The sequence below is a fragment of the Microtus ochrogaster genome, chromosome 6 (assembly GCF_000317375.1).
Source record: "Microtus ochrogaster isolate Prairie Vole_2 chromosome 6, MicOch1.0, whole genome shotgun sequence".
Taxonomy (NCBI): Eukaryota; Metazoa; Chordata; class Mammalia; order Rodentia; family Cricetidae; genus Microtus; species Microtus ochrogaster.
In genome coordinates this window covers 54,779,798-54,790,735 of record NC_022013.1, presented here as the reverse complement: position 1 = coordinate 54,790,735, position 10,938 = coordinate 54,779,798, and the positions used below count along the sequence as shown (strand labels likewise).

At 39.7% G+C, this 10,938-nt stretch overlaps 1 protein-coding gene and 1 pseudogene across 8 annotated transcripts in view; one reads left to right on the top strand and one right to left on the bottom strand.

Annotated features, from left to right (window-relative positions):
* Nrg3 (neuregulin 3) overlaps positions 1-10,938 on the bottom strand; it is a 985,750-nt gene that overhangs the window by 114,266 nt on the left and 860,546 nt on the right. The window lies entirely within an intron of this gene.
* On the top strand, positions 4,190-5,568 carry LOC101990778 (annotated as a pseudogene).

Sequence of the window (10,938 nt, the reverse complement as noted above, 5' to 3'; positions counted from 1 at the left end):
TTTTTTTTTTCCTTTTCTCAATAAAAAAAAAAAAGTTGTGCCAATGAATAAAAAAAAAAAAGTTGTGCCAATGAAGCCTACATAACAACTGAGGTGATTAAGTTTTTATGAAAATCGAAAAGTCACATTCATAGACTTTTGGGTTCTCTGGATTGAAAAGTCTCATAAATTTCAAGACTGAAGGATTCTTTCATCTTTTTGCCTTTCTTCTTTGAAAATTTGATGTATATAAACAATGTATCCAGATCATATTCACCCTCACTACTCTCATTTATGTCTTCCCAGTACCGCATCAAAACTTTCTCCCGACCTCTTGTCTTCATTTTATACTGGCTTATTTGTGTATTTATTTTAACTACCCATTTCAATTAGGGTTAACCAAATGCACATAAGTGTGGATTTATCTACTGGAACACAAACAACTTTCCATTCTCTGTATTCCTAATAGGAGATACTCTTGCTCCTGAAGAGTCAACTGTCAACAGGTCTTCAGCTATGTGTGGATCCTTGTCAAAGCTTGTCACTGGGAAAATGAAGGGTAGGGATAGCTTAACTGAATCTAAGGATGTTTGAAGAAGCCTTAGGAAAGCCCACTAGATTTATACTCCGAGTCTCAGGTCTTTTGCATACTGCTTATCACTTCAGGCTATCATTGAATTGGCATTTTTCCTCAGAAAATTTTAAATGTTACAATGGTAATTACAATGTTTTTGCATACAGTTTTTAAGAATTTATCATTAAATAACTTAAACTAAAGCAAGCTTTGTAATATGTCTTATTTTTTATTATGAATATTGAGATTCCATCTGTTTATATCATTGGAGATATTTAGAAGATATTATAGATATTTATAGATGCAAATATTTTTATATGGATTATTTGGTCATCATTGAGCAAATTCCTGAAAAAAACAACAAAAAGTTTTGTCTTTGGTTCATGATAGGAGGTGTAAGAGAAAATGTGTTAGAACTATGATGTCATGAAGCCCACAGAAGTAACCAATGTAGAAAAGTAGTAGCAAAGAAATGGAATTTTTGCTTTGATGAAATCTCACGCTATACTTAGGCTGCTCTTGGTGAACCTCCTGCAACAGCTTCCTGGGGGATGAAAGTCCTAGCCACTGCAGCTTCTGAAGAGCAGCCTTCTCCATTATTGATATCATTTTGACTTTATTCTGTTCTAAGAATATTAGTTTATTGGGGGAGGGAACACTGGGAACCTCCCATTTTAAATAGTTCTTTCAATGCAGAAGGCAGCTATCTGGCATTGTAAATTTTGTCAATAGGAAACGATGGACAAAGAGAATATTACCTCCTTTTACAACCTCAATAACATGCTCTTTTTATAAGTAATCTGCACTGTAGGCTCTTCTATTGACTTCCATTTTCTTATTAATGCAATCCCAACTCACCCTGTGACAAACTACTCTCATCTTTCATGGCCAGACTTCTCCTATATCATTCCAATTTTCTGAACTATTGCTTTCTATTAACATTTCTATGAAATAAGATGAAATTTCCAGCAAGCAAAACTTTATACGTTGAACTGTAACTCATGGGTGTATCTCTATACCATGACTAATTAATTGAACTGCTATCATCTCCAAAGTTCTCCCAATTTTCTCTAGTGCTTCTCAAAGCCTCTCAAATACTAGATGGTGACTAAATAATTGTTGAATTATTTTTCTTAATCATATTTCTTTCTCATTGCAGATACCCTGGGATGATATCTTCTTAAAGTGACTCATTTAAAAATTATGTCAAGTTTATCTTAATGTCCTCACTTAAGCCATAACTTGATGGAGGAAGGTCATTGGTTGATTAAATAAAGAAGCTGCTTGCCCTGATAGGTTAGAACGCTGGGAGGAAGAGGAAGTGAGCTCACAGACTCGACAGCTCTCCTCGAGGGGGCAGACGCCTCAGAGAGACACGATGCTCCACTCTTGCGGGCAGAGGCGAGAGCTCTGCTCTCTGAGGCACACGCAATGAAGCTCTGACCCAGGATGGACGTAGGCTAGAATCTTCCTGGTAAGCGCACCTTGGGGTGCGACACACATGATTGGAAATGGGTTAGTCCAGGAGCGAGAGTTAGCCGAGAAAAGGACTAAAGCTAAAGAGCCAAGCAGTGTTTAAAAGAATACAGTGTCCGTGTAATTATTTCGGGTAAAGCTAGCTATTATTGCGGGCGTGGGGTTCTGGGGACGCAGCCCCGCTGCTCCTATTTCTACAATAACTAAAAATTTCCAGATTTCCTTAGCACTTACTGTGGGTTCTTAGCCACTTCTTCCCTCATTTTTCCTCTTCCCTTTGCGTGTGAGTGTATGTGTGTGTGGTGTGCGTCTGTGTGTGCATGTGCATGCACACATGTGTTTGTCTGTTTGGAGTTACATAACTTGTTTCTCACTAAATTGTGAATCACCTCAGACATGTGTGGAAAAAATTCTATTTTATGTACTATTCTAATACACCAGTCAACCAGAATTTCATAGAGACATCTATTGATATAAAATTCTCTTATTTTACTGTTTGTAAAGAAAAAAAATTTAAATGCAGTGTTAGCAGAATTACAGAGAAAACGGTCCACAAGCCTCTCATTCCCAACCTTCCAAGGTCATCATTGTCTCCTCTCCACACACACACAAAGCAGCACCGCTGGAATGAGTGAAAGGGCTTGATTTGCTTTCTTTTTGCTATGATCAAAAACCCAGACAAAAGGAACTTAAAATGGAAAAGGTTTATTCTGACTCATGGTTCAGGCAGAAAGTCTTTCATGAAGGGGAAGGCAGAGTAGCAGTCAGGGATGGCACAGTTGCAGGACCAGGGAGCTGGCTGTTTAGTTTGTATCCACACTCAGATGCAGAGAATGTTGGAATTGAGCTAGGCTATGAATCCAGCTATAGTGACCTTCTTCCTCCAGTGAGTCTCTACCTTGCAAGTTTTGCAATCTTCCCACACAGTACCACCACCAGGGAATCAAGTGTTCAATCACATGGTTCTTTCTATAAAGGACATTTTCAATTAAAACAATAACAGTGCCTGGATACAATAAGTTCTCAGGAGATACCCATCTTTCAATCAGCCACTTTCCATTCTTATCTTTCAAGATTTAGATCTCTCTCCCTACCTTCTTCCTCCCTCCCACCCTCTCTTTCTCTTACACACACACACACACACAGTATCCCAAGAGTTATTCTGTCCATACCCCATACCACTGTTGGAAGCCTCTCTTCTAAAGTTTGAGCCTCTCTAGCAGTCAGTAGCTTTGTGTGTATGCATGTGTATGTGTGTTCTAGACACATGTTGATGAACAAGTACTTAAGTCAATCAGCTCCTCAAAGGCACATATTCATATAGTCAGGTTGTCTACTGTTTGGCAATGTGGCTTTACAGAAATATACAAAACCAGGCAACTAGTAAGAAACCATGGTAACCATGTTTATTTTTTAATTGATGATTATGCTTTGTTGCTTTGTTCTGACAAGATAACTCATTCCAACATTGACAAAAACATGCTAATTTAATATTTAATGCTACCTTTTATTGTAAAAAGCACTGGTGTGGGAATCGTTTCATACTTTATGAGCCTTATGCTGCATATTTCTATTACCAAGTTGAAAAGTCCCATTAATTTATACTTATAAGCTCCCAAACACCTGGGAATACGTGATAATGAACACAACAGAGGACACACTTGGCCACTAATGGATTAATTTATTACTTCTGTGGACTTAAAATGTAGCAATATGGTGGAACTTTTTTCCCTAAATATATAATCAGTTGAGAATGCTATTTGTCTCATTTAAATGCAAGGAACAATCTGTCTTTTGCTACCTCCTTCCTAAATCCATTAAGCAGTTAATAACATAAGGACTAATGTAAGCCTCCTTTATTTAATAGAAATTTTTTTTAAAAAAATTGTAAATTAAGCCAGAAGAGTCTTCTCCCAATAATGGTTTCCCCAAAGCAGCTGGATTATTCTTAGTAGTGTGGAAAAATCACGGGAAGCTACTTTATTAAAATGACAGAGGAAACTATGACTTACAAATTATTTGGGAACTCAGTTGAATCAGGGTATTCTGAATATCTTCCATTCTTCCTTTCATTGACTTCCTTTACAGTCTTGAACTGTCAATATGCATTTTCTGCAGGCATGACTAGAAATGGTCAGTCTGGCGGCGGGGGACGGAGAGATGTCTCACAGAAAATTCTCTACTCCCAGGCATGGGTCCTTGGGCTTCTTAGCTCAGAAGCGCAGCAGCAGGCATCGTGGGAAACTGAAGAGCTTCCCCAAGGATGACCCTTCCAAGCCTGTTCACCTCACGGCCTTTCTAAGCTACAAGGCTGTCATGACCCACATTGTCCAGGAGGTGGACAGACCAGGATCCAAGGTGAACAAGAAAGAAGTCGTGGAGGCTGTAACCATTGTGAAAACACCACCTATGGTCGTTGTGGGCATCGTGGGATACGTCGAACCCCCCCCCACACAAGGTCTCCGCACCTTCAAGACAGTATTTGCTGAGCACATCAGTGACGAGTGTAAAAAGTGTTTCTACAAGAACTGGCACAAATCTAAGAACAAGGCCTTCACCAAATACTATAAGAAATGGCAGGATGAAGCCAGGTGGTGGTGGCACACGCCTTTAATCCCAGCACTCGGGAGGCAGAGGCAGGCGGATCTCTGGGAGTTCGAGACTAGCCCGGTCTACAAGAGCTAGTTCCAGGCTCCAAACCCTGTCTCGAAAAACCAAAAAAAAAAAAAAAAAAAAAGAAATGGCAGGATGACATGGGAAAGAAACAACTGGAGACAGACTTCAACAGCATGAAGAAGTACTGCCAAGTCATCTGGATAATTGCCCACACTCAGATGCGTCTGCTTCCTCTGGGCCAGAAGGCACACTTGATGATCCAGGTGAATGGGGCACTGTGGCTGAAAAGCTGGACTGGGCCCGGGAGAGGTGGAGCAGCAGGTTCCTGTGAACCAGGTGTTTGGGCAGGATGAGATGATTGATGTCATCTGAGTGATAAAGGCAAAGGCTACAAAGGGGTGACCAGTCGTTGGCATATAAAGCAACTGCCACGCAAGACCCACAGAGGGTTGCACAAGGTTGCCTATATTGGTGCTTGGCAAACCCTACCCGAGTGGCCTTCTCTGTGGCCCATGCTGGGCAGAAAGGCTACCATCGTCGGACAGAGATCAACAAGAAGATTTACAAGATTGGTCAGAGCAACCTTATCAAAGATGGCAAACTGATCAAGAACAATGCATCTACAGACTATGACCTTTCTGACAAGAGCATCAACCCACTGGGTGGCTTTGTCCATAATGATGAGGTAACCAATGACTTCACCATGCTTAAAGGCTGTGTGGTGGGAACCAAGAAACGAGTGCTCACTTTTCGCAAGTCCTTACTGGTGCAGAGCAAAACGACAGGCTCTGGAGAAGATTGACATGAAATTCATTGACACTACCTTCAAGTTTAGCCACGGTCGTTTCCAGACCATGGAGGAGAAGAAAGCTTTCATGGGACCATTCAAGAAAGACCACATCACCAAGGAGGAAGGTGCTTAATGCCAGAATTTTCTTGCCTGGTGTGGTCTCAATAAAAACGTTTTCAGAGAAGAGAAAAGAAAAGGAAAGGAAAGGAAAGGAAAGGAAAGGAAAGGAAAGGAAAGGAAAGGAAAGGAAATGGTCAGTCTAGTGCTGGGTGGTGCCTGCACATGCCTTTAATTCCCAACACTTGGGAGGCAGAGGCAAGTGATCTCTGGTTACAGAACAGGCTCCAAAGCTATGCAGAGAAAAGCTGTCTCAAAAAAAGAAAAAAAAAAAAGAAAAGAAACAAAAACAAAAAAGAAATGTTACTCTGTTGGACATCCTGTAATCACAATAACCCTTTTATAATGATCTGCAGTTGTCAGAAGTTAATTATTTATAATATTACAAACATTTTAATGGAATATCAACACTTAGACGGTAACAAAGCAAACAAAGTCTATAATGTTCTCCCTTGAACCGGACATCTACATGTAAGGTATTGAGATTCCAAATGACCTCCAGAAAGTTCTCATAATAACTGTATGCATTTCCTACTCCTGGTTCAAAAAGCTAAAAACTAACAAGCAACATTAAGTGGAAGAAGAATTAATTCTGGCACACAGTGTAAGAAGGTGTACAGTACACCATGTCAGGAATGGCAGTGACAATATGTAGCGGTTTGTCACATTCTATGTGAAGTCAAGGGGCAAAAGCAGATCATGCTGGCACTGGTCTGAGTCACTGGTTTTCCCTTTCATTTAGTCCAAGACCCCATGGGTCTTCTCCTCTCAAGCCTCTCTGAGACACTCTTTCAGAAAGAAGAGTTAGTATCTCTTGGGTGATACAAATATAGTCAAGTTTACAAGGAAAGTTAACAACTACAGCACCCTTCTTAAAGCCCATATTCTTATAGGGTCTAAGCTTCAGAAAGATGAGCTAATTGGACCAAAAATTTAAAGTATCTACTTTTGTTAAGTCATATTGCTGTGGTCTACAGAAAACTCTGCTTGCTTCCATCTACAGATCACGCAGTAATGCTCCAGCCCATTGAGATTCATCTAGCAAGACTTCCACATTCCCTCATCATTTTAACCCCCCCTCCTTGCCTATCACAATTTGTTGAACCATTCTCTTTGTTTCTTAACCATACTCTTAAGCTTCATTTAAGACACCAGACCTCCAAAGCAATGCCCCTCTCCATTGTGTCTTAACTGGACATGTTATGGACTGTTCTATGTTTATGTGTCTCACATTTTGTTCTTGACTGCAAGGATGAATAACCATGTTTGGTTTCTATTCATAGCATAGATGCTATGATAGTTCCTGGCACAGACAGAACATCTTAATAAATAAAATCTACAGAGTTGCCTGGATGGAGATGGAGGTTCCTTGGACTTCCCACAGGGCAGGGAACCCTGATTGCTCTTTGGGCTGATGAGGGAGGGGGACTTGATTGGGGGAGAGAGAGGGAATTGGGTGGCGGGGAAGAGACAGAAATCTTTAATAAATAAATAAAGTTTTTTTTTATAAAAAAACTACAGAGTTGCACAGACTAAATTTTTTGCTCATTGTGATTTTTGTTAGAGATCTTTCTTCTATGCTATATCCATTCTTTTGTAGTCTATAAAGAAAGGGGAGGTAAGTTATAAAAATCTTCTTTTGTTGTTGTGTCTATTTGAGTGACAGTGAGGATATGTGCATTCAATGTTGCATTCATGGAGGTCAGAGGGTAACTTAAGAGTGATTATTTTCTTTTCCAAGGGTCTTTTGTATCTTCAGCTGTGAAAACCAGCCTACATTGCCTGCAAGGTTGTGAGGATTCCCTGTCTCTCCCTTACTCCCATATCACCATTAGAACACTAAAATTACAGATTCACACTACCATACTCACTGTTACATGGATCCTGGGGTCAAAAGTAGGTCCTCATGAATATGTGGCAAGGATGTTAACATGCTGAGCCATCTCATTGGCACTGAGCTTCAAAATCCTTAGCTCAGAAGACAAAATCTATGAGTAAAAGATCTGTTACAAAGGACCAACCTCTGAATGCTGCTTAGTATATTGATTTTTTTTTTCTACATGGAGGTAGGAAGTGGAAGAATGCCAGAATATTTGAAGGGAAAACTTTAGAAATAACCCCTAAGGCGGCCAAGCCATGAGCTTCTTTTCTGATGTTCAGCTACAATCAGAGGAGGCAAAGCAGGGTTACCAACCAGGGTTGCCAGACAGGGCTGCTTCAAGTTTTCTGTTTACAGTCTATGATGCATGGAAGACCCCAAACTACTCTATGGCCTTTGTTCTCTAGAACCCATTTGTAGTAGAATTTAAACTGCCCATAAATGACCAGAGAAATGGGCTATAGATAGAAAGCAGACATAAAAACCACCTTATTCCACTCACCACATCAATAGGACAGTATAGGAGACTATAAAGACTTTAGAAGACAACAAAGTTGGTGAACTGGCAAAGCGTTTGGCACATCTGGAGAGATGTCATCAGGACAAAGGCATAGACTCTATGCTGTAGACCTCCATCCTCAGCCCTCCTCTATCTACCCCCGATACCTAGTTTCTGGGTAAACTATGCCTCTTCTTGAAATACTAAGTCAAATTCCAGTTGACCAGTGTTCATTGAAGTAACTGGAATTATCATTTTCTTCAAATCCATTGGTATGGAATAATAATATATCTGAGATATGCCTTTACTCTATTTTTTTGTACATGCCTTCTCTTTCTTTGCTGGGTTTGGGATTTTGATTCTTTGGTTTGTTTTTGTTTTTAAATTAATCAATTTTACATCTCACCTGCAGTTTCTACTCTCTCCTGCCCTCCAAGTCCTTTCCACCACCTTCCTTTCCCGCCCCCACACACACCCAAACAATTCACCCCTCCTCCTTTTTATTCATAAAGGGGCAGGCCTCCCATGGATATCAAAAAAACATAGCATAGCAAGTAGTAATAAAACTAAGCACCTCCCCTTTTATTAAGGCTGGGCAAGGTGACCCAGCATGAGAAATAGGGTCCCAAAGGTCAGCCAAAGAGTCAGAGACAGTCTCTGTCCCACAGTCAGGAGTCACACAAGAAAACAAGCTATACACAGGTATCACATATATGCATAGAGCTGAGGTAAGTCCCTTGCAGGCTCCCTTGTTGTCACTTCTGTCTTTGTGAACTCCTATGAGGCCAGATTAGTTGTTTCATGGGTTTTCTTGTGATGTCCTTAACCCCTCTGTCTCCTATAATTTTTTATCCCTCTCCTCACCAGGATTCCCTGAGTTCAGCCTAATGTTTGGCTGTGGGTCTCTGCACCTGTTTCCACAAGTTTCTGGATGAAGCCTCTCTTATGGCTGTTGGCCTAGGCATCAATCTGTGAGTATATCAGAATGGAGTTAGGCATCATTACATTGGCATTTTGATTGCTTGGTTGATTGATTGACTTTGCATATTTGGTTCTATCCTAAATCTCTGGGCCATCCATTCCTGACATATCTTATCTTAATTGAAACCTACAGAAACATGATGTAGTAGGAACTCTTTTTATTCCCATTTTTTATTCCCACAGAGCTGAACCTGATAAGGCCCACAGAAATTACCTACTTTCTTTGACCTGTACCTTATAGAGCCAAGATTTGAATTCTAGTAACAGCCTTCAAATATCTACTCTTTGAGCCCATTTCACAAATGTATGGCCATCTCATACTTTGTAGACTGAGGTCTGTTTGTGCTACAAAACTAAGGAAATAATTCTGAAACCTATCATGTTTCAAAGTAAGATACAATTTTATTGAACTCAATGCTATCATGCTATTTTTTACTACTTGGTTGTGCAAACATTTCTTTTAAAAATATGTATCTTACTTTTGATAAACTGAAATGTTAAATAAGATAATACGTACAGGAACTAAACAATTATTTAAACAGCAAAGAAGTCTTTAGCAAGTTTTGTAAAATTTTAAGTTGTTATTGGACTCTTATTACTGGATCCTTATGTAAGTTCTTGATAAAATTGTACCAAACAATTTTCTTAGTCAGTGTCAAGCTACTTTGAACTTTCCTATTAACCTATTTTTTTTTCTTGTCATGTTAGTAGATAACTCATAGAGATTTAATAGAAAAAAATAAAACTTGCTCATCAATGAGACTGAAATGTGACAACAGCTCACCAGGTCCGGAAATATCAATCAATACTGCAAGCAGGGCAAGTAAGTTATGGGGTGACTAACAGATGTCATTGCTTGAAAGAGTTGTAAGCTGGTGGCAAGCCAGATTCTTTTCCACACAGACTTCATGCACTGCAGCGTGGGCATTCACTGCCTCCATCTTAGCTGCTCCTGCTAACTGGAAACCTCCTGTAGCATCCTCCACACAGCTGGTTTCCATTTCTGCTTTCAGGCTTTTCTTCTGTAACTTCAAAGTTCTACCTAGTCCTTCTCTTCCCTTTTCCATCCTGTCTGTCTGACTGGCCTCCAAATGTCACTCATTCCCATGTGTTTACAAGATAAGCTTCTGCCCTCATTTCTCAGGTTCTACCTCTGCTTCCTTGGATTTTTCTCTACACAGAAGTCACAAATGTTCCTTTAAAACTCAATAAGTCCCAGAGTAGCACAAAATACTTCTAATCCTGTCACTCAGAAGTCTACGGCAGGCTGATTCTCAGCTCAAATCAATCCTGAGCTACACAGTGAGATTAAGGCCAGCCATGGCAACATTGAGACATCTTATCTCAAAAAAAAAAAAGAAAAAGAAAGAAAAAAAGAAAGAAAGAAAGAAAGAAAGAAAGAAAGAAAAGAAAAGTCCTTAAATCAAATCACAATTGTAGCATGCCCTTTTCCTCAAAACTCAATCACATAGCTTCCCATTTCATTCAAAAGAGAGACCAAGCAATCAGTTCTCTCCACCCACTATGGAATTGTTTGTTCTCTCCCTCCCATGTGGATTCCATGGATTTAACTCAGGTTGCCAGGCTTGCCAGCAAGACCTTCACCCACTGAGCCATCTCTCCAGCCCCAAATTCAGAAATTTTCAATGTAAAGTGGTTGCTAAGTATAGTGGACCACAGTAGTGATCCCAGCACTCAGGAAGATGAGTCAGGAGGATCACAAGTCTGAGACAAGCCTGGGTTACATACACACACCCTGATGATAGATAGATGATAGATAGATAGATAGATAGATAGATAGATAGATAGATAGATAGATAATAGAGTAGATAGATAGATGATAGATAGATAGATAGATAGATACAGATAGATAGATAATAAAGTAGATAGATAGATAGATAGATACAGATGATAGATAGATAGATAGATAGATAGATAGATAGATAGATAGATAGATAGATAGATAGATAGATACAGATGATAGATAGATAGATAGATAGATAGATAGATAGATAGATAGATAGATA